The sequence below is a fragment of the Microcebus murinus genome, chromosome 18 (assembly GCF_040939455.1).
Source record: "Microcebus murinus isolate Inina chromosome 18, M.murinus_Inina_mat1.0, whole genome shotgun sequence".
NCBI classification, from domain to species: domain Eukaryota; kingdom Metazoa; phylum Chordata; class Mammalia; order Primates; family Cheirogaleidae; genus Microcebus; species Microcebus murinus.
In genome coordinates, this window is record NC_134121.1 from 29252970 (window position 1) to 29279210 (window position 26241).

At 40.6% G+C, this 26241-nt stretch overlaps 1 pseudogene; it reads left to right on the forward strand.

Annotated features, from left to right (window-relative positions):
• Window positions 1-14704: 14704 nt before the first annotated feature.
• On the forward strand, window positions 14705-15773 carry LOC105877482 (ribosome biogenesis protein NSA2 homolog pseudogene; annotated as a pseudogene).
• The last annotated feature ends 10468 nt before the right edge of the window (window positions 15774-26241 follow it).

The following is a 26241-nucleotide window of genomic DNA, read 5'->3' on the forward strand; positions in this document are numbered from 1 at the left end:
TCCCAGATATGGTGTGGACACCCAATAGGCATAGTGCACTACAGCCTGATATTCCTCCCGCCTCAGTGCGTGCCATTGCACACAACTGCAGGATGTACTTTTAAATTCCCAGTCTGTCTCTGGCTTACCCCAACTGAAAGCACAGACTCAGGCAGCTTCAACATTGCTAGCAGATGGCTATTGTTTTGATAATGCGCTGGGGTAGGGCATTTTTCTGGTAGGCTGAGTTCTGAGTCAAATCAAATAATCACAACTCCCTAGGAATAGAGATTTTCCAGAGAGCTTCAAGTTTGAAGAAAAGTAACTGTGGTTAGGGGATGTTTTAACTGAGCTCCCCACAAGAGGTCAGTCCTTGCCATTGGCTGTGAGACTGCTGGCTTTTTGTGGCTATCTCTACTGAGCTGGGAAGGGAGGGCAGATGGGAATAGCATCTCCTCCTGGAGTTAAATTAAATACCAACGACCAGGCGGGGGGGGGGGGGGGGGGGGGGTGGTGGCTCATGCCTGTATTCTTAGCAATCTGGGAGGCCGAGATAGGAGGTGGGAGGATAGCTTGAGGTCAGTAGTTCAAGACCAGCCTGAGCAAGAGTGAAACCCTATCTCTGCTAAAAAGAGAAAAAAGTAGCCAGGCATGGTAGCACATGCCTGTAGTCCCAGCTCCTTGGGAGGCTGAGCCAGGAGGATCACTTGAGCACAGGAGTTTGAAGTTGCTGTGAGCTTATAAGATAGACTGATATCATGGCACTCTAGCCTAGGCAACAGAGTGAGACTCTGTTTCAAAAAAAAAAAAACAAAACACAAAGACTTTACTGTCTTACTGAAGTTCAGTAGTTTCTCTTGGATAGACAATTCTGATTGTTCTTTGGCTTTGGTTAATTTCCAAAGTTATAAAATGGTTAGTTTTAGTGGTTTTGTCAGCATTTGTCAGCATTTGCATCGTGGGAGAGCAGGTTCACAGAGGTCCTCACTCTGCTGTTCTGGAAGTTGATCTCCAGGCAAGTTCATTCCTATACATGGTTATTCTTGGGTCTTCTGCAGCTATGCAGAAAAAGTCTTTATTTAAAGTTTGTCCTGGCCGGGCGTGGTGGCTCAAGCCTGTAATCCTAGCACTCTAGGAGGCTGAGGCGGACGGATTGCTCGAGCTCAGGAGTTCAAAACCAGCATGAGCGAGACCCCGTCTCTACTAAAAATAGAAACATATTAATTGACCAACTAAAAATGTATATAGAAAAAATTAGCTGGGCATGGTGGCGCATGCCTGTAGTCCCAGCTACTTGGGAGGCTGAGGCAGTAGGATCGCTTGAGCCCAGGAGTTTGAGGTTGCTGTGAGCTAGGCTGATGCCATGGCACTCACTCTAGCCTGGGCAACAAAGTGAGACTCTGTCTCAAAAAAGAAAAAATAAATAGATAAAATAAAGTTTGTCCTGCTTCCATCACACTCGAGATCAGACTATAAATCTTCACTGCAGAGTGATTTAATCTTATTCTGATATGGAATATGCCAGTTATCCTTAAGGTGTATGGTTTTCTTAAATGGAACTCCCAGAGGTCAATGGAATGTATTTTATAAAGAGCATCCTACTAGCCTGCTGTGTTATAGAATACTGCTTACTGATAGTAGCATCTTAGAAGACAAGTTATCTGTTCAAGTTCTCTGTACTAGTGCCTTGGGTGGAACAAATCCCAATAGATTCTTCTGGTTCTATTTTTAAAATGTTTTTTCCTTTTAGATATTGGGGGGGGGGTCTTGCTATGTTGCCCAGGCTAAACTCAAATTTGGTTCTGTTTTTTATCCATCTTGTCATCCAGGATGTGTTATTGATCCATTGGTACTTATGCAGAAAGGAAGAGTACTGTGGACTATTTCAGATGAGGTACAAATCCTTCCTACTAAGCTCTGGACCCTTCACCTGACATTAGTGGAACCAATCAATAGTGCTCTTTTTCCAGACTTCTCAGTCCCTCCTAAGAGTCAGTTCACACAGTCCCCAGGTCACTCATGACTTTACTGCTAGGACATGAACTGTGCCTTTTTGGGGTCCCAGATGGTAATCTGACAGAAGATACATTTTCTATCTTTAATGAGTTTTTATTATCCTCCAGTGATTGAATGTGGATGAAGAAAGGCCCACAAAGATAAATTTCTGGATATGTTCACCCATGACAGTGGCTTCTCACCCTTATGCAGGATGCTAAACTGTTGAACTGGTTATTTAAACCCACATAATGAAAGATTCCAACAGCATCCAGGTAAATAGTGAGGGACCCAAGGAAAATAAATGCAGAACTTTTTAGTCAATTGTAGCTATTTAAATGAGGAGATGATAAAGTTTTTCTTAAAGGGTCAGATAGGTAAACATTTTAGGCTTTGTGAGTCAGGAGACATAACTGAGGTTATTATGTAAATACTTATATAACTATTTAAAATGTAATAATTTAAAAATATAAAAACGATTCTTAGCTTACAGACTGTAAAAAAAAATCCAGGTGTCTGGCTAGACATGGCCCATGGAAAGCAGTTTGCCAACCCCTCATCTAGACCAAGCCTCACTCAAATATGCAAAATGAGGAGAAAAACTGGATCTGTGACTCTTTTGTGAAACATGGAAGAAAAATATAAACAGAATACCCAAGACAGAGGTATTAGTGAAGGCACTTTGGGTCACGACAGAAATCCAACTTAAACTCGCTGAAGTAAAAAGGATTATTAGCTTAAACAACTGAGGACGACATGGACCAAAAGGGGGCGCAACATGGTCTGGAAGTAGAGAGAAAAGACAACAGTGGTATATTTAGAGGCTAAATGACGAAATGCCCACATTTTGGGTAAAATTTAAGAATGACAAGTGAGTTCAGCTAGCCTTTAGACAGAACATGGGTGTCCTATTCAGGTGATCTCTCGGGATGGTTATATTCAAATAAGGTCTCAGTGGATTCTGTATTAACGGTATCAGGGCCGGGGAGCTGGGGTGGCCATGTTGGAGCAGGTCTAAGTTGGCTCTATCATTAACTTCTAAACCGTTATACACGGTGGGTGTTCAATGTATATTCATTATTTGTCCAGTGAGAGGACTGGGTATAACCAAAGAGAATAAATGAAGTCTCCAAAGTGATGAAAAGCCTAGAACATCTTCAACTACTCTTTCCCATTTCAATAGTCACAGGACTGGGGCACTGTGTGTGATTGGGAGTCTGCTCTCTCAGAGAACTGGAGTGACTATCCTGCCCAGAGACAGGAGTATTGACCAGATGAACTTAATCTTGGGTAGGAATGTGGAAGAGCTTGAGAAGGGAAGAAGAATTCATTGTACTCCATCCAACAAAACATGTCCCAAAGAGTCACTCACTGAAAAATCTATGAGATTCAAGCTTCTGATGTGAATGTAGGGAAATCAATCCATTGCCAGATTAGATAGAGAAAAGTGTTTTTCTTTTTTTTTTTTTTTTTTTTTTTTTTTTTTGAGACAGAGTCTCGCTTTGTTGCCTAGGCTAGAGTGAGTGCCGTGGCGTCAGCCTAGCTCACAGCAACCTCAATCTCCTGGCTCAAGCAATCCTTCTGCCTCAGCCTCCCGAGTAGCTGGGACTACAGGCATGCGCCACCATGCCCAGCTAATTTTTTTTTTTTATATATATATATTAGTTGGCCAATTAATTTCTTTCTATTTTTATAGTAGAGACGGGGTCTCGCTCTTGTTCAGGCTGGTTTCGAACTCCTGACCTCGAGCAATCCGTCCGCCTCGGCCTCCCAGAGAGCTAGGATTACAGGCGTGAGCCACCACGCCCGGCCGAGAAAAGTGTTTTTCTTTATTTTGAAATAATTTTCATTCTAAAGTTTGGGAGCTAGGAAAACTTTCTTAACCTCTGAAAAAGGCGGCCTTGCAAAAGTAACAGGAAAATACCTAATTCCACCTAGGAAAATACCTAATCCTACAATTTCCCCAGTAACAGTTAAAGATCAATCCTATGAGTTCTCTTACTAACAGACAGACACCCTGTAGGAGTTTTGTTTTGCACAACTTCTGAAAAAGTGGAAAAGAGATGTAAAGCTCTTTAGAGATTTTTTTTTATTTTTTATTTTTTTTTTATTTTTTTGAGAATCTGCTTTTACAGAGTTCCTGAGTAAACAGCAGAGGAACAAGCTACAGCCTCAACCATATCTTAAGAACAGAGTCACATCTCCTGTGATAATCTCTTCTCCAAGGAAAGGCAGGAAACCAAGTCTTGGACTTTGACATCTTTGCAGTGTTTGTTATCCACTGACAGTCATCACTATGTTTTTCTCTCTTTGTCCCCCTTAAAATCAGTGCTCGCTGCTGGCACCTCCCTTCTTTCTTTGGGATGCCACGCCATCTCACTGCTTTCCACCCCGCCCCCCCACCATTTTTCTCTCTCATTCTCTCTGTCCTTCTAAAGGATAAATTTTTTTACTTTTATATGTTAATTTCTGCATGAGAAATCTTTCCCCATCCGAGCTGTGAGCACCTACTAAGCCTTTCCACCCTAACAACCTCCACCAAATTTTTATTTATTTATTTATTTTTAATATTTGTAGAGATTGTGTCTAGTTATTTTGCCCAGGCTGGTCTCGAACGCCTGGCCTCCAGTGATCCTCCCACCTAGGCTTTCCCAAATCCTGGGATTATAGGCATTAGCCACCACACCCAGCCTTTCCAGCAAAATTTTAACTGTCAGATTCTTATCTGTTAAATGGAAGTATAGTATTTACCCTAGCAGAGCTATTGTATTAAGGCAACTGTGTTTAAGAAATCTAGCACATATGGTAATAGTCATTCAACAGATATTAATAGTAACCATTATGGGGCCAGGTGTGGTGGCTCATGCCTATAATCCCAGCTACTAGGGAGGCTGACATATGAGGATTGCTTGAGCCCAGGAGTTCTAGGCCTGCCTGGGCAACATAGCAAGACTCCATCTTAACAAAAAAAAGAAGAAGAAAAGAAAAAGAAAGAAAAACCAAAACAAAACAGGATTTGGGCTTGGAAATTTCCAAGCAGGTGTTTCTCATTACCAGCCAAAGGATAATCCTAATTCTTTCACTGCACCACATGAACTTCCTGGTCAACTTGTCTGGATGAATTAATTGCAAATTGTTCCTTTAATAAGTAACAAAACAAATTGACTTTCTGTGTAGTGTTATGAGAAGAGCTCATTGGAGAGCAACAGGCCTTCCTGTAGTGTTTATAGTTCCCTATCCCATCCTCCTGTGAAGCCTCAGGCTAATCACTTTCTTTTAGCTTCTGTATATTGTTTGCTTGCTTTTAGGAAGTTGGCTGGAGCGGGCTGATTGCAGGGAATTATGGGATGAAACAAAATGCAGAAAGAAAACCCAGATTTGAGGGCCAATCAAATGGCACCCAGAATGGGGTAAAGCCAATCAGAATTAGGGCAAAATAAAATGCTGCAGAAAAGCAGGCACAAGGGGCCAACCAATCAGTGTAAAGGGCAAGCATGTGGACAAGTCATGCACCCAGGGTATAAAGGGCTATGCCCGGCAGTGTGCTGGGTCCTTGTCTGAATAGAGCCTGCCGTGTTGGTGCTCTGGGACTTGGACCCTAGCCCGAGCTAGCTAATAAAACTCCTATTTTCAGCCTCAGCGAGTCTGTCTCTCTGTTCTGTGGTCCTGCAAAATTCTGGCCTAACACTCCTCCCCCTTGCTCTCAGCTAATGGCTTTTCTCCTACTTCACAGAGAGGATACAGGACATTGGGCGGTAAATTCTTCAGCATTCTACCTTCCTGCAACCTACAAACTTATCTGCAACCCTCTCTATTCTTGTTTTTTCTGTATCTTCTCAATGATGGTACTCTTTCTCTTCTAAGGTGATTTTCTCCACATATACCCTAAATCAATGGTTCTCATGGTGTGATCCCTGGACTAGCAACCTTAGTGTCACCTGAAGATTGTTAGAAATGTAAATTCTCGTTCCCCATCCCAGATTTACTGAATCAGAAACTCTGAAAATGGGGCCCAGCAATGTCTGGTTTCACAAACCCACCAGGTGATTCTGATGCATGCTGAAATTTGAGAACCACTATTCTAAATCCTTGTTAAAGAGGGGCCTATGGCCTGGCAGCTTTGGCATTACCTGGGGGCCTGGGAGCTTGTTAGAAATGTAGACTCTTGAGCCCCACCCCAGACCTCAAGAATCAGAATCTGCATTTGATAGGACCCCCCCCCCCTGGTGAGTCTAAGGTATCCAGGTGATGGTTGTGCATGGTAAAGTTTGAAAAGAACTGCACTAGACATCAACCTCTTCTCAGGGACATCCATTTTTTCCTCTCTCTTTTACTTTTCCTACTTTTTTAGATCTTTCCTGTCAGCATTTTAATAATGATTATGTCTCTTCAATATTAAAGACAGTATTTTGTTCACTTTTTAGCTACTTGTCTGTCTTCAATTCACAGACAAGCTTCTCAGATGACTTGCTAATACTATAATCAAAGTCTCTTTTATCGTCACCTCACTCACTCCTCAAAGCATATCAGCCTAACCTGTCCTTACCACCCTACTGGAACTTCTTGGGCAAAGGTATTAATAATAAGTAATCCCTTTGTGGATAAATCTAATGGACAATTTTTAGTCATAAATTTACTTGACCTCTCTATGGCATTTGATAGTATTGACCATGTTTGCCTTCTTAAAATTATTCTTGGACTTTGTGTTTTCTTTTTCTTTTTGAGATGAAGGTTTTCTCTGTCGCCCAGGTTAGAGTATATGTAGTAGTGTGATCATAGCTCACTGCAGCATCAAATTCCTGGGCTCAAGCAATCCTCCTGCCTCAGCCTCCTGAGGAGCTGGGACTACAGGTGCATGCCATCATCCCTGGCTAATTAAAAAAGGTGGTTTTTTTTGTAGAGAAGTCGTCTCATCTCTATGTTGCTCAGGCTAGTCTCAAACTCCTGGCCTCTAACAATCCTCTCGCCTCAGCCTCCCAAATTGCTGGGATTACAGGTGTGAGCCATCAGCCTCCTTTTATATTTGTGTTGTTGTTGGGACAGAGTGTCGCTCCATTGCCCTGGGTAGAGTGCAGAGATGTCATTGTAGTTCACTGCAAGCTCCAACTCCTGGTCTCTAAGTGATCCTTCCGCCTCAGCCTCTGGGATAGCTGGGATGACATGGCACATGCAATGCCTGGTTGGGTTTTGTTTTTTTGTTTTTTCCTCTTGCTTTTTTTTTTTTTTTTTTTTTGGTAGAGATGGGGTCTCACTCTTGGTCAGGCTGGTCTTGAACTCCCGAGCTCAAGTAATCCTCCACACTCGGCCTCCTTTGACTTTTGAACAGGACATTCTTTCCTTCTTCCACTTCTCTGACCACTCATTATCCTCTTTCTCTGTATCCACCTCTCCCACACCTAGCCTGGGTACTTCAGGGTAGTGGGCTCACTTGCTCTAAAATTGAGTTTTCCAGTCTCAGCACTCTTGGCTCTTTGCTGTGGGGGCTTTTCTGTAGGATGCTTAGTAACATCCCTGGCCTCTACCCACTAGACACCAGGAACATCCCCTCTGCCCCAGTGTGACAACCAAAAATGTCTCCTGATGTTTCCAAATGTCCCTTTCAGGGGTGGGAGGAAGTTGCCCATGGTTGAGAACAACTAATCTAAAAGTAATCTGATGTGACTCACTAAACACTAAGAGAGATTTGCTGAAGACTTTTAGGAAAGTTCTTCACTGGAGGAAGAGCTATGGGAAGCTATTCCTTCTCTCCCATCACATGGAGGACGCATATAGTATTGAATGCCATAGCTGGCCATCCTATAACTCTGGATGAAGAATGAGATGGTTTCTGATGACATCATGAATCACTGGATCAACCAATCCTGATGTCTGCCTTTCCTCTGGATTAGTCCTGACTAATACACCTTTCAAACTCACTCATCTTGTCTCCTGTTGTCTCACTTCCTTCTACCTGGTTTTTTTTTTTTTTTCCTGTCAGCCTGTTCCCTTCAGATTCACATTTCATTTTGCACTGTTTGGTTTTCTACTTCATTTTTTCCAGTGGATACTATCTTTTCCTTTCTCTTTCTCCACACTTTACTTGGAGGCTAGCATCTTACCACTGTCACAATGACTCCCAGCTCCCAGGCCTGAACCTGGAATCTCAGAAACAACTCTCTCGGCACAGCTGAGGGACACCTGGAACATGGAAGTCAGAAGACAGAGATCTGGCTGGGATCCAGAAACCTCTCACTACACATGAGGCTCAATTGTACCCTAGGCTGAGGTCAGGTGGCTAAAGAGCTCCAACTTGAAATCTGAAGCAGGGTTTTAGGACATCTGCTTTCTCCTGTTGAAGAATAAGAATCAAGAAAGAGAAATAGGAAATCCAAAAAGGATAAGTCTTTGGAATTGATAGTCCATGTAGACCTGAGGGGCTCGGATATGTGTTTTTGTTTAATTCCCTTCTTGTTTTGTTTAATTCCCTTCTTATTCCCCGTGCCTGGAATGGTCCTAGTCTATGATAAGTGCTCAGTTAATATTTGCCAAGTGAATGTGCGCTGATGAGCAAGCAAAAGGCTGGTCTGCTGAGAAAGGCATAGTTAAGATCCTTTATGCTTCTAGAAAGATAAAGAGAACAATTGTCTTGGTTCCTGGCAAACCCCTGTTCAAGGTCCTCCTCAGGTCTGGCTAGGCTTCCTGCCCTCTGCTTCTATGAGTCAGTCCTGGATCTGTGCAACAGATTGATTTTTGCTTACCGTCTTGAGTGGTTTGGCATAAACTGCCAGTTTTCTTATATAGTAACAGAGTTTTTATTTGGGCACAAGGCACACTCAGAAAAAAAAGAATACATTTCTCAATCTTCTGTAAGTCAAATGTGGCCATGTGACTAAGATGTGGCCAATGGAAAATAAGCAGAAGTGTCCTGGGGCAGTTCCATATGATACATGCCTTGGACCACACTTAAGATACCTGCACCTGGTTCAAGGACTAACTTGGAAAGCCCTGGTTCCCCTCGAAATGAAAAGATTGGTAACCAAACTTTCCTAGAACACTCTGAATTTTACCTTAGAGATGATCTTTTCCATAGACCTGACATTGTTCTTGCAGTGGCACACTTTATTTCCTGATCCAATCCTCACCATACCAATCATTGCCAATCGATTTTCAATGGTATCTGCCTCCATGAATGGTTCATTTCCTCCTAACCATTTCCTTCCATTTAAATCCCACATTTAGGAGTGAGAAGAGACAAACTCTTTATCTACTGGATTGCAAAAGCAACTCCTTCTACACCTGAGTAGCTTAGCAAAGAGCCGGCTCAGCAGGAAGGACTACAACCTCACAAATGCCAGCTCTGGTATTTGAACTGCTGTAGACAGTTGTCCCATAGACTGTCCTTGCATTCATGGCTATTCCTCCAACCAGAAAACTCAGGTTGATTAATGTTCATCTCTCTCTCCAATTTCCCTATAAATACATAGAGCAGCTTGGGAGCAGGTTCCTTTCCTGGAGCGCTATCCATAGAATGTCCAGCTATGCCTGGCCCACGCTTGCTTCTCCACAGGTTAATGTGAGCTTGGGGAACTGTGTGTGATCTTCTGACTCTTCTCCTGTAAACTTTCTCCAGTAGGATTTGTGTTGTGCCACATCTTGTGTCTATAGTGGTGTTTCTTACAACCTATATGCCTAAGAGGAGGGTACTCTTCAAGGACCTCTAAGTTCACTGCCCACCAATCACAGAGATGGATGACCGTGCCTATAATTTAATTAATTAATTTTGCCCCAAGGTGTCAAGGATACAGACCATGCCTATAATTTAAAATGGATATTCAAAGAGTACCCATGTATCTCTACCTCTTGCTGACAGTATGACAGATCCACCTATATTGCCATTACAGAATTCATGTTTAGCAAATTACTACACTCCTCTAGGAAGACTATCTTGTTTCATAGTAATTATGGTTTTCAATCCTGCTATTTTTCTTCGCCTTCAAGATCACTTAAATCCTCTCTAGAAGTCATACTCAGAGCCTGGATAAGCTATAGACCACTCAGAACAACCACCTTCAAGACTCCCCAGCAAGACAGGGTACAGGAAAGGACATTTGAGTAAGAGATAGTGCTTAGATTCTCTCTCTGCGTATGTGCATCCTATTTCCTTCAAAGCAAAAAGACCACTACAGTGTGTTTATCCAAGTGACAATTTGTTTGCCTTTGGCTTTCAGATAGCTATTCACAAAAAGGATTTTACAAATATCTTTCCAATTGTATCATAATCAAAAGAAAGATTCTTATCTTTTAAAGGAAATACCAAAATCAGAGCCAGGAATACTTAATGTGACAAAGAAAGAAAGAGAGAGAAAAGGAGAAAGGAAAGGAAGAACCTGTAGAGCACGTCACACAGCTTCAGGTAATATTTTACAAAAGTGCCTTGGATAGAATCAAGGACATCTATATGTATTGAGTATACCAACTCAGGTCTGCAAGAAATGTAAACTTATTTTAAGTTTAGATTTAATGCCCTCATCTCACCAAGTTAATGAAAAATTAATTTTAGTAAATTGAATGTACTTTTAAATAATTCAGATGGGCTGATCCCATTCAGGGACTCCCGTATGTGGAGTTTTACTTAACTTGAGTGGTGAAAGGGGCAAATGTTAATAAGTTATCATTCCTCTGCTCTGGCATCTGCTGAGATTGCTTTTTTTATGATTCTCATGACATTCTGCCCCCTGTGGTGTTCCTTGGGTGCATCTCCCAAATCCCAGAAGCACCGTTTCTATTCTCCTGACGCCTTGCCGTGCTGGGCAAAGTGGGGGAAAGGCTTAAAGGCTGGTGGCTGTGTTCCCAGGTTCGCTCAAGAAAATGAGGCTCACCTCCTGTTGCACCTGAGCCCCAAACCATTTGGTTGACTCCTCCCAGGCCCTATCTTTTGGGGTGGGCCAGGCACCAGATAACCTACTTTTGGACAAACCACTACCTAAGCTCTTTAGTTTTTCCTCTAGTTCTCCTCCCTCTATATCCTGTAGAATCATTTGTTTTTTTTCTCTTTGACAACTTTTTTTTTTGTTTAATACAGAAAAATATAGAGAATACAAATACAGAGAATTAACACATGTCCTTACTACCACGGAGTGAAGATTATTAACATTTTTATCATACTTCTTTGCCTTGTTTTATTTCATTTTATTATTTTTTGTTGTTGTTATTTTTGGATAGTCAAGTGAAGCAGTGGAAGTGGACAAGGAAAAAAGAAATCTGTAACTGGTTGTGATCAATTAGTTGTAAACACCACTATACTTGGACCAGATGCCCTGTTTTAAATAAAAGAAATAAAATATTATAGGTAAATTTTACATCCCATTATGTCTTGTTTGCCACCTCATAGTCTCACTACCTGTGCCCTCTCCCCAAAGGCAATGACTATTATATAGTTTGTATTTTTTCCAGTACAATTTTTAGATTTTACATACATTAAATTACTTCATATTATGTATATATTACACAAAATTTTACATTAGCAATTTACAGTAATACTTTGAGTGTGTATGAAATGTATTAATATATACATAATATGCTATGCCATGTGGCTTTGTGTTTTCATTTAAAATTATTCATTTAGGACAGGCACAGTGGCTCATGCCTGTAATCTTAGCATTTTGGAAGGTTGAATCGGGAAGATCACTTGAAGACAGGAGTTCAAGACCAGCCTGGGCAATACAGTGAGATCCTGTCTCTCCAAAAAAAAAAAAAATAGAAAAATTAGCTGGGTATGGTGGTGAACGCCTACAGTCCCAGCTTGGGAGGCTAAGACAGGAGAATCCCTTGATCCCAGGAGTTTGAGGTTGCAGTGAGCTGTGATGATGCCACTGCACTCCAGCCTGGGTGACAGAGTGAGATGTTGTCTCAGATCAATCAATCAATCAATAAATAATAAATTTGTTTAATATCTTGTAACATTATTTTCAAGATTTTTCTTTGTTGACACAGCATACCAATTAGGAATGCTTCTGGCTAAAAATATTATTAATATTAATATAAAATCCAAGCTGGAATGACTTAAACAGGAATTTTCTTTTCTCACATAACAAATACTCTGGAGGCGAATAGCTGTTGGCACTTTTACTCAGTAATGTCGGGGCCAGAGTCTCTGTACTTCTGGTATTTCCTTCATGGTTGTATGCAGAAGAAAAAGGCAGTGCCAGCTGAATTTGTCTCTAGAATCCCTTGACAATCTCATTGATCATTGTTCTCCCATTGTGTAGGGTTAGGGTTAGGAAAGGGAGTAGTTAGCCTTTTCAGCCTCATACACAAGGTGGCAAATGGATACAGGAGTTAGGAATGGTTGATGGGTCAGCCAACCAATGTCTGATACACTATTCCTAAAAAAATTCCTTCTTAATTACCACTGTAGTTATATGAATGTACCACATTATGTATTTCACTACTGATGGACCTTTCCAATTTTTTTTTTTTCTTTCTTCAAGGACATCACTTGAAGCAACTTTCCAATTTTTGATATTTCAAACAATGGTGCAATGAGCAACCTTGCATATGTCTTCTTGTGAGTTTGTAAAATCCTTATCATACTCATTGTACAACAAACTGGCTCTGCTAAACTGTATATTTTTACATACCAAGAACTATGTTTAGTCATTAGCTGGGATTAAAAAAAAAAAAGAAAAAATGTATACCAGGAACTAGGTTTTTGAAACAAAAAAGCTGAATATTTAGATTTTTTCCCTCTAATATCACTTTCCTGAGGCACAAACCTAAATGTCCTTCAGTGAGGGACAGGTCATGAGGGACTAGGAATTTCTGGGCATGGAAAACCAGTAAACATATACAAATAATTTCCTGGGAGGGTGAGGCAGGAAGATTGTTTGGGCCCAGGAGTATCAGGCTGCAGGGAGCTATGATTGGGGCCACTGCCCTCCAGCCTGAGCAACAGAGCAAGACCCTGTCTATAAAAAAATTAAAAATAAATAAATAAATAATAGGAAACTGAAAAGACTGTTGGTAAGTCCAAGGATGGTCATGACTTTATTCCAAAGTTCAAATACTGTTACCATGACCCCGCTCCCAGATCTTCCTGTTAGCTTTATCTTCCCACCAGTTCCATTCCTGGTAGCAGAATGGCTGCAGCAGTCTCAACTTCACATTCATAGAACACCAAGTCCTGAAGAAGAATTAGTTACTCTTTCAGTAGCTCTGTTATTAAGAAGTTTTTCTTTTTTCTTTTCTTTTCTTTTTGAGTCAGAGTCTCTTTGTTGCCCAGGCTAGAGTGAGTGCCATGGCGTCAGCCTAGCTCACAGCAACCTCAATCTCCTGGGCTCAAGTGATCCTACTGCTTCAGCTTCCAGAGTAGCTGGGACTACAGGCACAATTATTTTTATAGATATATTAGTTGGCCAATTAATTTCTTTCTATTTATAGTAGAGACGGGGTCTTGCTTTTGCTCAGGCTGGTTTTGCACTCCTGACCTCGAGCTATCCGCCCGCCTCGGCCTCCCAGAGTGCTAGGATTACAGGCGTGAGCCACCGCTCCTGGCCTTAAGAAGTTTTTCTTTCCCAGAAAAGCCTGCAAATGTCCTCATATCCTACTGGCTTCTGATTAAGTTATGAATTCATTAATAAACCCATCACTAAGGACATGAAGATGGAATATGTTGACTGGCCTAACCCTGTCTGAGCCCTCTCCGAGAGCTGGGGCTGGGATCAGTTCTACCCTATCACATAACTTGAGAGTAGGGAAGGGAGTGATTACCCAGAAGAAAATTGTACTATTTTACCGAAAGAAAGGTGAATGGATGCTGGACAGGAAAAAACAAAATGTACACTAGAGTATCAGATCATACTTTTGTGATTTTGAGTTAATTGTGTGTAGGCAGGCAGAGTAAGCTACATTACCCTCATAACAAAGACAGTTTCAGTCATTATCTATGAATCTTTTTACTTCTTCAGCTCATTTTTCATCAAAGCCCATCTAAGATTATATAATAGAACCTCTTTCTGCTAATCACCACTTAAATGATAAACCTGATTAATCAATGCTCTTCATTTCCTCTAAATAAGATATTGAAACTCAGGGCATGCTGAACCTTAGGGGATAAACTTCAATCCTTTGATACATTCACACACTACTGCTCCCACATGTTGAGTCAATGCCTGTTCACTAACCAGGTTGTTCTAGTTGTTCCTGTTTTAATTATGTATTTAATTAAATGTTACATAACATGAAATAAGAATGGAGGAAAAATAACTTCTATAAAAATTAAATTGAATATTTTGGAAAGACTCAAAAAAAGGCAAATCAATTTTCAAAAATTACTGTCAATTAGGTATGGGTGAGACTACGGTAAAAGATTGATGGTAGGGTGGGAAGTCATAGAAACCACAAGGATTCTGTATTGAGAGCACTTTATTTTTAAGTCCTTGTTGCACTTTAAAGAAGTCAAAACTGAAGGTCGTAGGTAATGCAGTATTGATGTGGTTAGAGAAGAAAGAGGAATTCTGAAGTCCAAACAGTGGACTCATTCAAAGTAAAGTTCTTGGCCCTACATCAAAAAAATTGGCAAATGAAAGTGTGTTATTATAAGTTAAAATAAAATGTTTAAGGTATACGTTTAGAGTACATATGTTTATGGTATACATCTGGTGAAAGCTGTCAAATGAAGTAGAGAGGTCAATGAACAAGAGAATTGGAATTTAACTTGGTAATTAGGAGGTAAAAAATGGCTAGTTCAGGAAGGGTAAGAGGATGAAGGCCAGATTATAGTAGAGTAAGATGAAAAATAAAGCTACTGAGAAAATTGATTCAAGAAGCTTAATTGAGATAAATAATAACAATGACAGTTAACATTTATTGGGAAGATCGAGAGCTTCTTCGTCCCCAGAACTCGACACCGGCTGCTCTGCGGCCATCACCATGCCACAAAATGAATATATTGAATTACATCGTAAACGCTATGGGTATTGTTTGGATTACCATGAGAAAAAGAGAAAAAAGAAAGTCAAGAGGCTCATGAACGGTCGAAGAAGGCAAAGAAGATGGTTGGTCTGAAGGCTAAGCTCTACCATAAGCAGCGCCATGCTGAGAAAATACAAATGAAAAAGACTATCAAGATGATAGGTGAAAAGAGAAACACCAAACAAAAGAATGATGAAAAGACTCCACAGGGAGCAGTACCTGCCTATCTGCTGGACAGAGAGGGGCAGTCCCCGAGCCAAAGTACTTTCCAATATGATTAAACAAAAAAGAAAAGAGAAAGCGGGAAAATGGGAAGTCCCTCTGCCCAAAGTTCGTGCCCAAGGAGAAACAGAAGTATTAAAATTATTCGAACAGGAAAGAGAAAGAAAAAGGCATGGAAGAGGATGGTTACTAAAGTCTGCTTTGTTGGAGATGGCTTTACAAGAAAACCACCTAAATATAAAAGATTCATTAGGCCACTGGGCTTACATTTCAAGAAGGCCCATGTAACACATCCTGAACTGAAAGCTACCTTTTGCCTACTAATACTTGGTGTAAAGAAGAATCCCTTCATCCCCATTATATACAACTTTGGGTGTTATTACTAAAGGAACTGTCATTGAGGTCAACGTGAGCAGTTGGGCCTTGTGACTCAAGGAGGCAAGTTTATCTGGGGGAAATATGCCCAGGTTACCAACAATCCTGAAAATGATGGATGTATAAATGCAGTCTTACTGGTTTGATAGCAGTTTCATACAAGTAACTTCTTATTGAAGACTACATACCAGTTGGGAAAACCACCATTACTGTGATGTTTCTGAATGCCACCAAATAGCCTTACATGTCTTGCAGTCATCAAAAGAATTATTTATCAAATTATATAAAACATTAAAATGGTCCAGGCCGGGCGCGGTGGCTCACGCCTGTAATCCTAGCTCTCTGGGAGGCCGAGGTGGGTAGATTGCTGGAGGTCAGGAGTTCGAAACCAGCCTGAGCAAGGGCGAGACCTCGTCTCTACCATTAATAGAAAGAAATTAATTGGCCAACTGATATATATATAAAAAAAAAAAAAAAAGATCAGCTCTAGCTCTCTTTCTCAGAAGCTCTTGCTGATAGCCACCCTCTGCCCATATATCACTTCCACCTCACTGTCATGTTCTAAAAAAAAAAAAAAAAAAAAAAAAAAAAAAAAAAAAAAAAAAATGGTCCAGTTAAAAAAAACAAACAAAAAAAACCCAAAAAGCATTTATTGGATGCTTATTGTATGCAGGCATTGTCCTAGACATTTTTGGTGCATAATCTGTTGTTGTTGTTTTTTTACAATTTAGGAGGTAGGTACTAAGTAACTTGTGCCAAGTTAAACAGCTAGAAAATGAAATAGATTTTTCTGTTAAAGCACATGCTGGGGGTGGGGGTGGGGGTGGGGGTCGGGACATCAGGATTTGTCTGATGAGAGAATGCCCTAGGGAAAGAATATAAGGATTATATCAAAAGCAAACTATAAGTTACGAACTATTCTTGCTAGTTGACCAATATCCATTTAAAAATACAAGCTTCCCCTCTTTAAATAGGTGATTTGATAGTTCACCTTTAAAAGTTAGTTCTGGGCTGGGCATGGTGGCTCATGCCTGTAATTCTAGCACTTTGGGAGGTGGGGTTGGGAGGATTGCTTGAGGCCAGGAGTTCAAGACCACTCTGGGCAATAGCAAGACCCCATCTCTAAAAAAAATAAAAAAATTAGCTGGGCATGTTGGCTCTCACCTGTAGTCCCAGCTATTCAGAAGGCTGAGGCAAGAGCATTGCTTGAGCCCAGGAGTTTGAGGTTGGAGTGAGCTATGATGAGGCCACTGCACTCTAACATAGGCAACAAAGTGAGATGTTGTCTCAGGAAAAAAAAAAGTTAGTCCTCAAGTTCCTTCTAAATTCACTCAAGTCCCATAGACTACTGGTTAGAGGTAGAAAATGTGGAGGAAAAAAAGTGCTTTACAGGCCGGGCGTGGTGGCTCACTCCTGTAATCACTCAGGGAGGCCGAGGAGGGAGGATTGTTTGAGCTCAGGAGTTTGAGACCAGCCTGAGCAAGAGTGAGACCCCTTCTCTACCAAAAAATCAAAAGAAATTAGCTGGACAACTTAAAATATATAGAAAAAATTAGCCGGGCATGGTGGCTCATGAGTATAGTCCCAGCTACTTGGGAGTCTGAGGCAGAAGGATCGCTTGAGACCAGGAGTTTGAGGTTGCTGTGAGCTAGGCTGATGCCTAGCTGATGCACTCTAGCTCGGGCAACAGAGTGAGACTCTGTCTCAAAAAAAAAAAAAGTTCTTTACAGTTTAGCATAGAGGAGCACTGAGTGTTCTAAGGTAATCTGCTCCTATACCAGCTCAGAAATCAAACTTGGTGGCTCACGCCTGTAATCCTAGCTCTCTGGGAGGCCGAGGTGGGCGGATCGCTCGAGGTCAGGAGTTCAAAACCAGCCTGAGCAAGAGTGAGACCCCGTCTCTACTATAAATAGAAAGAAATTAATTGGCCAACTGATATATATATAAAAATTAGCCGGGCATTGTGGCACATGCCTGTAGTCCCAGCTACTTGGGAGGCTGAGGCAGTAGGATCGCTTGAGCCCAGGAGTTTGAGGTTGCTGTGAAGTAGGCTGACGCCACGGCACTCACTCTAGCCTGGACAACAAAGCGAGACTCTGTCTCAAAAAAAAAAAAAAAGAAAGAAAGAAATCAAACTTATTAGCACCTAAAAACAAATGCAATGTTTGAATTTGATTAGTTCCTATCTTAAAGGTGGTCTTCTCTGATTTTGTCTCAAACTCTGAACAGCACACTATTTGGAGTATAGAACCTTCTCCAACAGAAATGTAGCAAATAGTACTGCTGAGTAAAACTAAACTAGCAGTAATTAAGTCAAGAAAAAAAACCCATCCTTTTTTCAAATTATTTAAACAAATAGCTTTTCAGAAAGTGAGAGAAAAAGAACTTTGAACCACAGAAAAGCAATAAAGAGTAGGCCACATGACTTTAGAAAAAAGGCTAAGTGTAGAAGTAGAGCTGTCTGAGAAAAAGGTATGAATATTTCTTTCCACATTAATGACTCAGAAACCAGTTATCTGCAGCAAACATGACAGATTGAATTTCCATGGCTAATTAAGAACACATACAGGTTTGACACCTTTGGGACTCTGGCAGCAGTGATCCTAATCTTGTCTCCCACCAATTCACATTCGTGTATAATGAATGTGACAGTGGTAGTCAGATTAGACTGATTATTTTGTTAAATATTGAGTTGCAAAAAAACAAGGTCAGGGTAAAGGCAGTTTTACATAATTTAACCTCTTGAGATACATTATCTCACAGTTGTAAATACACAGAGTGGCTCTAATAGATGGACAAGGGACTACTACTTGGTAGATGTCACTGATATTTTCTAGCTATGGAAAGAAATAATAGAAAATTAATTAGATTCTTATTTTGCTTCTAAACATACACTCTTATGAGTGTATGTTTGAAGATTTTGAACTCAATAATTGAAAGCAAGATTTGACTCCTAAAATAACATATCGGTGGATGAGAATAGTTAATATTGAAATAGATTCACAAGTATATAAAAATTCACTATCTAATAAAGGGAGTGTCAGTAACCAATGGATAAAAATGGATCATTTTACAAAATACATTGGGAAAAACATCTACTTGAAAGAAATTCAAATTTACCTTATGCCAAAATAATTCCAGATCAACTTGAATGTAAAAACACATTTTAACCATGAACATATTGGAAGAAAATAAAATTTTAGTCATATTTAACTGATCTCAGAAGTAAAAAGAACATTTAAAACATAAAACTACTGGTAATATAATAGAAAAGTTCAAAATGTTTGTAGGATATTTTATCACATATTTTCTTCTAGTGTTTTTTTTTTTTGTTTTTGTTTTTTTGAGACAGAGTCTCACTTTGTTGCCTAGGCTAGAGTGAGTGCCGTGGTGTCAGCCTAGCTCACAGCAACCTCAAACTCCTGGGCTCAAGCGATCCTTCTGTCTCAGCCTCCCAAGTAGCTGGGACTACAGGCATGAGCCACCATGCCCGGCTAATTTTTTCTATATATATTAGTTGGCCAATTAGTTTCTTTCTATTTATAGTAGAGACGGGGTCTCGCTCTTGCTCAGGCTGGTTTTGAACTCCCAACCTCGAGCAATCCGCCCGCCTCGGCCTCCCAGAGAGCTAGGATTACAGGCGTGAGCCACCGCGCCCGGCCTCTTCTAGTGTTTTAAAAAATATTTATTTACCATTATAAACAATACTGTTTTTCTGTGAAACATGTTTCAGAAAAACAACAACAACAAAACCCCAAAACCAATGCTGCTGTGAAAGTCCTTGTAACTTTTGCAAAGATGCCTGTATAGTTAAATTCCCAGCAGTGGAACTTCTGGGTCAAAGGATATATGTAGTTTACATATCAATGGATATGAATCAAAAGAGAAATATTAAACTATATTCCTACTAATAGTTTTTGTTGTTTTAGAGACAAGATCTTGCTCTGTCACCCAGACTGGAGTGCAATGGCACAATTATAGCTCACTACAGCCTCAAACTCCCAGGCTTAAGGGATCCTTCTGCCTCATCCTCTTCAATAGCTGAGACTACAGGTGCAGGCCACTATGCCCTCCTAATCCCACTAATAGCTTATGAAAGAGCTTGTCTCTCACACTTTTCCTACCTCTTATTATCATTTCCTACATATTACATATTTCCTACATATTGCCTACCTCTTATTATTATTTCCTACATATTATCAAACTTAAATTTTTTGGCCAATCTAATAGGTAAAAAAAAAATTTGTTGGCCGGGCGTGGTGGCTCACGCCTGTAATCCTAGCACTTTGGGAGGCTGAGGTGGGCGGATTGCTCAAGGTCAGGAGTTCAAAACCAGCCTGAGCGAGACCCCGTCTCTACCAAAAATAGAAATAAATTAATTGACCAACTAAAAATATATATACAAAAAATTAGCTGGGCATGGTGGTGCATGCCTGTAGTCCCAGCTACTCGGGAGGCTGAGGCAGTAGGATGGCTGAGCCCCGGAGATTGAGGTTGCTGTGAGCCAGGCTAATGCCACGGCACTCACTCTAGCCTGGGCAACAAAGTGAGACTCTGTCTCAAAAAAAAAAAAAAAAAAATTTCTTTCTTCTTGCATTTTCACATTTTAGTTTTAGCTATTTAATTCTCTTGTCATATTATTTTAAGTGTCATATGAATTAAAGACTTGACCTTCCCCCCACATCCAAGGATAGTTTTCTCAACAAAGGAATAGCCAATTGTCCTAATACCAGAGAGTGAATAATCAATCACTTCCCCAATTATTTGAAATGCTACATCTACTATATACTCCTTCACACTTACACATCGATCCATTTCTGGACTTTGTTCTATTCTATTGATCCATTTGGTTACTTCTCTGTTAATGCTAACTTTATAGGATATTCTGGTATCTGTAGGGCAACTAACCATCTTCTTTCTCTTCTTTCTCAATACCATCTTGGGTATTCTTATCCATTTTCTCTGCCAGATAAATATTAGAATCAAGTTGTCAAGTAAAAAAAGAAAATCCAGTTGGGATTTTGATTAAAATTATAATAAATCTATAGATCAATTTGGGGCAAATTGAATTTTCTCATCTAAAAGCATGGTTATGTTTTTCCATTTATTCAGGGCTTCTTTTTTTCTTTAGTGAAGTTTTGTAGTTTTTCTCACATAAATTTTGCACATTTCTTGCTAAGTGAATTAATGAATCAATTCACTTAACAACTCTTTGTCCTAGGCTCAGAATATACAGGGATGAACAAGACAAATTTCCTGTTCTCATGGAGCATATATTCTAATAGAGAGACAGACAATAAATAAATAGACAAACCAAAAAAGATCAGCTAGTGAGAAGTCCTTTGCAGAGAATTAAAATTGGGTTATATGATAGAGAGACATTGGGTGGCTACTTTAGAATGGATGGCTAGGAAAGTCTCTCAATATATAAACTGAGATCTCAGTACCAAGAAGAATCCAGCCTTGGACAGCTGGTAGGGGTGGGGAGAGCATTGCAAGGAGAGGGAACAGCTAGTGCAGAAATCCCTAAGGTTCCTGGTAGCTTGATATTTTCTGTTCAAGAAACAGGAGGCTGAGGTGGGAGGATCTCTTGAGGCCAGGAGTTTGAGACCAGCCTGGAAAATAGCGAGATGACCACTCTGCCAGAATAATAATAAAAAAAAAATTAGCTGGATGTGGTGTCCTGTGACCATACTCCTAGCTACTCAGAGGGTAAGGCAGGATGATCTCCTGAGCCCAGTTGTTCAAGGTTGTAGTGAGCTGTGATCACACCACTGCACTCCAGGTTAGGGTGACAGAGTAAGACTCTACCTGAATAAAAATAAAAAAGAAAGAAAAAAGGCTGGGCTCGGTGGCTCACGTCTGTAATCCTAGCTCTCTGGGAGGCCAAGGCAGGTGGATCGTTTGAGTTCAGGAGTTCGAAACCAACCTGAGCAAGAGCGAGACACCGTCTATACTATAAATAGAAAGAAATTAATTGGCCAACTAATATATATAGAAAAAATTAGCTGGGCATGGTGGCGCATGCCTGTAGTCCCAGCTACTCGGGAGGCTGAGGCAGAAGGATCGCTTGAGCCCAGAAGTTTGAGGTTGCTGTGAGCTAGGCTGACGCCATGGCACTCACTCTAGCCTGGGCAACAAAGTGAGACTCTGTCTCAAAAAAAAAAAAAAAAAAAAAAGAAAGAAAGAAAAAAAAAAAGAAGCCCAATGAGGATAGAGGGTAGTGGGGAAGAGAAAAGTTGTTAGGAAAAGGCGTTAGACAAACATTTAGGGGCCACATAGATGATGCCGGCCTTCATAAGGAGTTTGCATATTCCTTAAAATGTGATGGGAAGATATCGAGTATCCTTAGCAAGGGAATGACTTGATCTGATTTATGGTTTTTGAAAGATCACTATAGCAGCTAATAGAAAAAGGACTGCAAAGGACCAAGAGTGAAAGAAAGGAGATCTGTGAGGAGGCTGGTGTAGTGGTCCAGGTAAAGGTAATAGTGGCTTTCAGTGGGATGGTAGTGCTAGTGACATAGTGTGTTCAGTATTGATTTTGATGATTTAGACAAACCAGATTTGCTGATAAATTAGAAGGATGGAAAGTGGTGGGGAGAGAACGAGGAGAGTAGAGAAAAGAGGAATAAACACTAACTCCTATGTTTTTTGGCTTGAATAGTGTGGTAGATGATGATGTCAGTTACTGATATGGGTAAGATTGAGGGAGGAGGAGAAGAAGAAGGATGAGGAAGGAGGAGGATGGATGAAGAAGAAGGAGGAGGAGGATGGGGAAGAAATTGAGTTTGTTTTGGCCATGTTAAGATGAAATGCCCATCAGACATAATGTGGAACTGTCAAGGATGCACTTTTATATAGTCTGGGATTAAGGGTAAAGTTTAGGCCTGGAGATATAAATTTAAGAGTCATTAGCAGATAGTTTTTATTTATTTTATTTTATTTTTTATGTTACTGGTAACTGGTTGTGTTGCTTTAAAGCAGATAATGTTTAGAGCCATGGTCCTAGATAGTGTTACCTTGGCCCTACATCAAAAAAAAATTGGGAAATGGGCCGGGCGTGGTGGCTCACGCCTGTAATCCTAGCACTCTGGGAGGCCGAGGCGGGGGGATTGCTCGAGGTCAGGAGTTCAAAACCAGCCTGAGCAAGAGCGAGACCCTGTCTCTACTATAAATGGAAAGAAATTAATTGGCCAACTAAAAATATATACAAAAAATTAGCCAGGCATGGTGGCACATGCCTGTAGTCCCAGCTACTCGGGAGGCTGAGGCAGGAGGATTGCTTGAGCCCAGGAGTTTGAGGTTGCTGTGAGCTAGGCTGACGCCACGGCGGCACTCACTCTAGCCTGGGCAACAAAGCGAGACACTGTCTCAAAAAAAAAAAAAAAAAAAAAATTGGGAAATGAATGTGTGTTATTGTAAGTTAAAATAAAATGTTTAAAATACACATGTTTAAGGTACATATGTTTAAGGTATACATCTGGTAAAAGCTGTCAAATGAAGCAGAGAGGTCAATAAACAAGAGAATTGGAATTTAATTTGGTAATTAGGAGGTAAAAAATGGCTAGTTCAGGAAGGGTAAAAGGATGAAGGCCAGATTATAGTAGAGTAAGATGAAAAATAAAGCTCCTGAGAAAATTGAATCAAGCAGCTTAATTGAGATAAATAATAACAATGATAGTTAACATTTATTGGATGCTTATTGTATGCAGGCATTGTGCTAGACATTTCTGGTGCATAATCTATTTTTTTACAATTTAGGAGGTAGGTACTAAGTTACTTGTGCCAAGTTAAACAGTTAGAAAATGAAATAGATTTTTCTGTTAAAGCATATGCTAGGGTGGGTGAGTGGGGGGAACCTCAGGATTTGTCTGATGGGAGAATGCCCTAATGCCCATGAGAGAAAAGAGCCCAGGACAAAGTCGTGGGGGTACTCCTAACTCCCAAGAATCTCAGGGCTGTGAAAAATCAGCAAAAGGAAATGAGAAGGGGTACTCAGTCAACGAGGTAGGAAGAAAACTAAGTATGGTCTCTTAGAAACCAAGAGAAGAAAGCTTCAAGAAGGGAACAATAGTTTCACTTGCTTGAAACTAAGTTTCAAGAAGGAAGCAAATCATGGCTGAACAGAAGTCAGTGAGAAGAACTGAGAAGTTTTCATTACCTTTGGAACCAGAGAGGTCTGGTTATCTGTAAAAGTAGCCTTAGTAACATGATGGGGATGGGTACCTACTTGAAATAGACTTAGGAGAAACTATGAGGTAGGAATTGGAAATAGCATCTAGATAGAAGTCTTTCGAAAATTTTTGCTATGAAGGGAGCAAAGAAATAGGGCAATATAAAGAATCAAGGTAGTTTTAAGATAAAAATCCAAACATGTTTGTGCACAAATGGAAAATGACCCAGTAGAAAAGGAGAAATTGATGAGGCAAGAGCAAGAAAGGACAATTGTAGCAAAGCTCTTGAAACGAAGAGAAAAGATCTAGAACACAAATGGAGGGGTTGCCTTTAATAATAGCTAGGCCATTTCACCATGAACAAGAGGATGAGGAACCGTGAAGCCAAGGTATTGTATGGAAGATGTGGATAAAATTTTGAAAAATAAAGTGGCTGAGAAGTGACAGGAATTGTGGGAGAAAGGAAGACAGTGGGCCCTGAACCAATGATGGGAGAGTTATCAGGGATCAGTAGGTGACAGCATCTTGAAGTAGTGGCAGTTTGCATAAACAAAAACTTGGGTTTTTGAAGGTGGAAGGAAGAGAGGTGCTTTGGTGGTAACATGAGGCACAGGCCATAAGATAAGAATACCTCTGAGAGGAAAATTAACCTCTTGAAAACTTGCAAGGGAGGTTTTTTGCCAGGTGATAAACTAGGTTTCATTTGAAAGGGGAAGATGATGGGAACATTTAGAGAAGCAGCAAAGAGTAAAATGGAAATGGTTGATAACAGATGTTGAAATCTGAAGTATGGAGTGAAATGGTTAGCATGGTTAGTGGAGTGGGATATGGAATCAGATTAATTGAAGTACAGAGTAGCATGGAGATTCTAGTCCGAGTAATGATGGATGACCCAGAGGCTGCCCGTCCGTGATTGAGGTGAAAAGGATTATAAAGCATAATGGAATTATCTTTTAGTAATCTCTTGGGTCAAAGGTGGGTGAACTGTTTAAGCTGAACAATACAGAACTACGTAAACTTTTTGTATGCAGGTCTTGTGATTTGGAGGCTACTGGATTAAAATTGGATTAAAATTTTAAAAATTAAAATTTCATCTAGGATTTTTGTGTTCATAGTTATGAAATACGGTCTGTCGGTTTCCTTTTAGTGTTATAATTGTTAGGTTTTGTTAACAAGGTTATGATCAGCTCTCAAAATAACCTGAGATTTTTTTTTCAAGCATTTGTATGCCCTAGAACCATCTAGTCTAGTGCTTTTGGGATAGGGTGTATCTTTGACTATGTTTTCATTTTTATTTAATTGGTCTATTCAGACTTTCTGTATGTTCTGGTGCTGACTATGCTTATTTACATTTTTATTGCTGTATTTTTTTTCCATTTGCATTTCTTGTGCCAACAGATTGTATGCACATTTCCCTCATTCCCATTTCCCTACTAGTAGTATTCCATTTGAACATCTCAAAAGTTGTACAAGAAAGAGCACACTAAAGAATTGATGATAAAGTTGCCAAAAATAGGAAAGTGAATTTTAAACTGATTCACTACAAAAATGTTTCACTACTAATTTACCCACTGAGGCTCATTTCACTTTTTTATAACTTTTTTAAAAATTCTATTTATCTGTCTCTGCTGCTTAATTCAGATAGACCTATTTTAATTCCGTGGAAATCCGTGCAAAGGTTTTTAGCTTTTGGATTGTCACCTACTGAGCGAAGAGCGGGGACAACAGGTGACGATAACCAAACTGTCAGAGCACTGGAGCTCTTGGCAGAAGTTTTTGTAAGCTATTTTTAAGTGCTAACTTGGAGTGATACCACAGGAATTAAATGTTGTATCTAGTGCTAGTGCTAGTCGGCAAAAGTACATAACAAAAGCTGAAAAGATCTGCTAAGAATTAGTTAAAATACAGCCCATTTAAGTCTCTGATATACCTAGTTATGTGAGACTGTGCACTGGATGGTGGAAATTTCCCAAGTTTTTTTTTAACAACAAAATTGGATCGTCTCCCTCCTCAATATTCCCAGTCGGATATGTCCAACCCAAATCCAGTTCAAGGGTGCCACACTTTTCCCAGCTTGTTCACAAACGACCTTTTGAAGACAGGTTTCCCGCCCTTTCACTTCAAGGAGTGGACGATGAAATCGATTCCCCTACATTCTTCATCCACACTCGCGGGAGCCCAGAGACTACACCGCTTTCCCCGCAAAGCGAGCGGCGGGACGCCAACGGCAGTAGGCCGGCATTACGAAGCCGGGGCGAGGGCAAAAAGGCGACAGACCAAGTTGTTCAGTAAATGCTGAACAACCGCGGAAAACCCGGAGGGCGCAAAAGCCCACAGCGTGGGGGAACCGACCAGGTCTGAGAGCGGGCCCAGAGCCCACAGAGGGAGGAGGGAGCGCGGCCGTTGGAGGCGGGAGCTAAGGCGGGGGGCGGAGGGCGGGTTCGCTCCAGTCGACTCTGCATTGGTCGGGCGCGGAGAGCCGAGTGACGACAGCCGGGGAGAACGCCTGATTTGTGTGGTGGGCGCGGGCGGGCGGGGGCGGC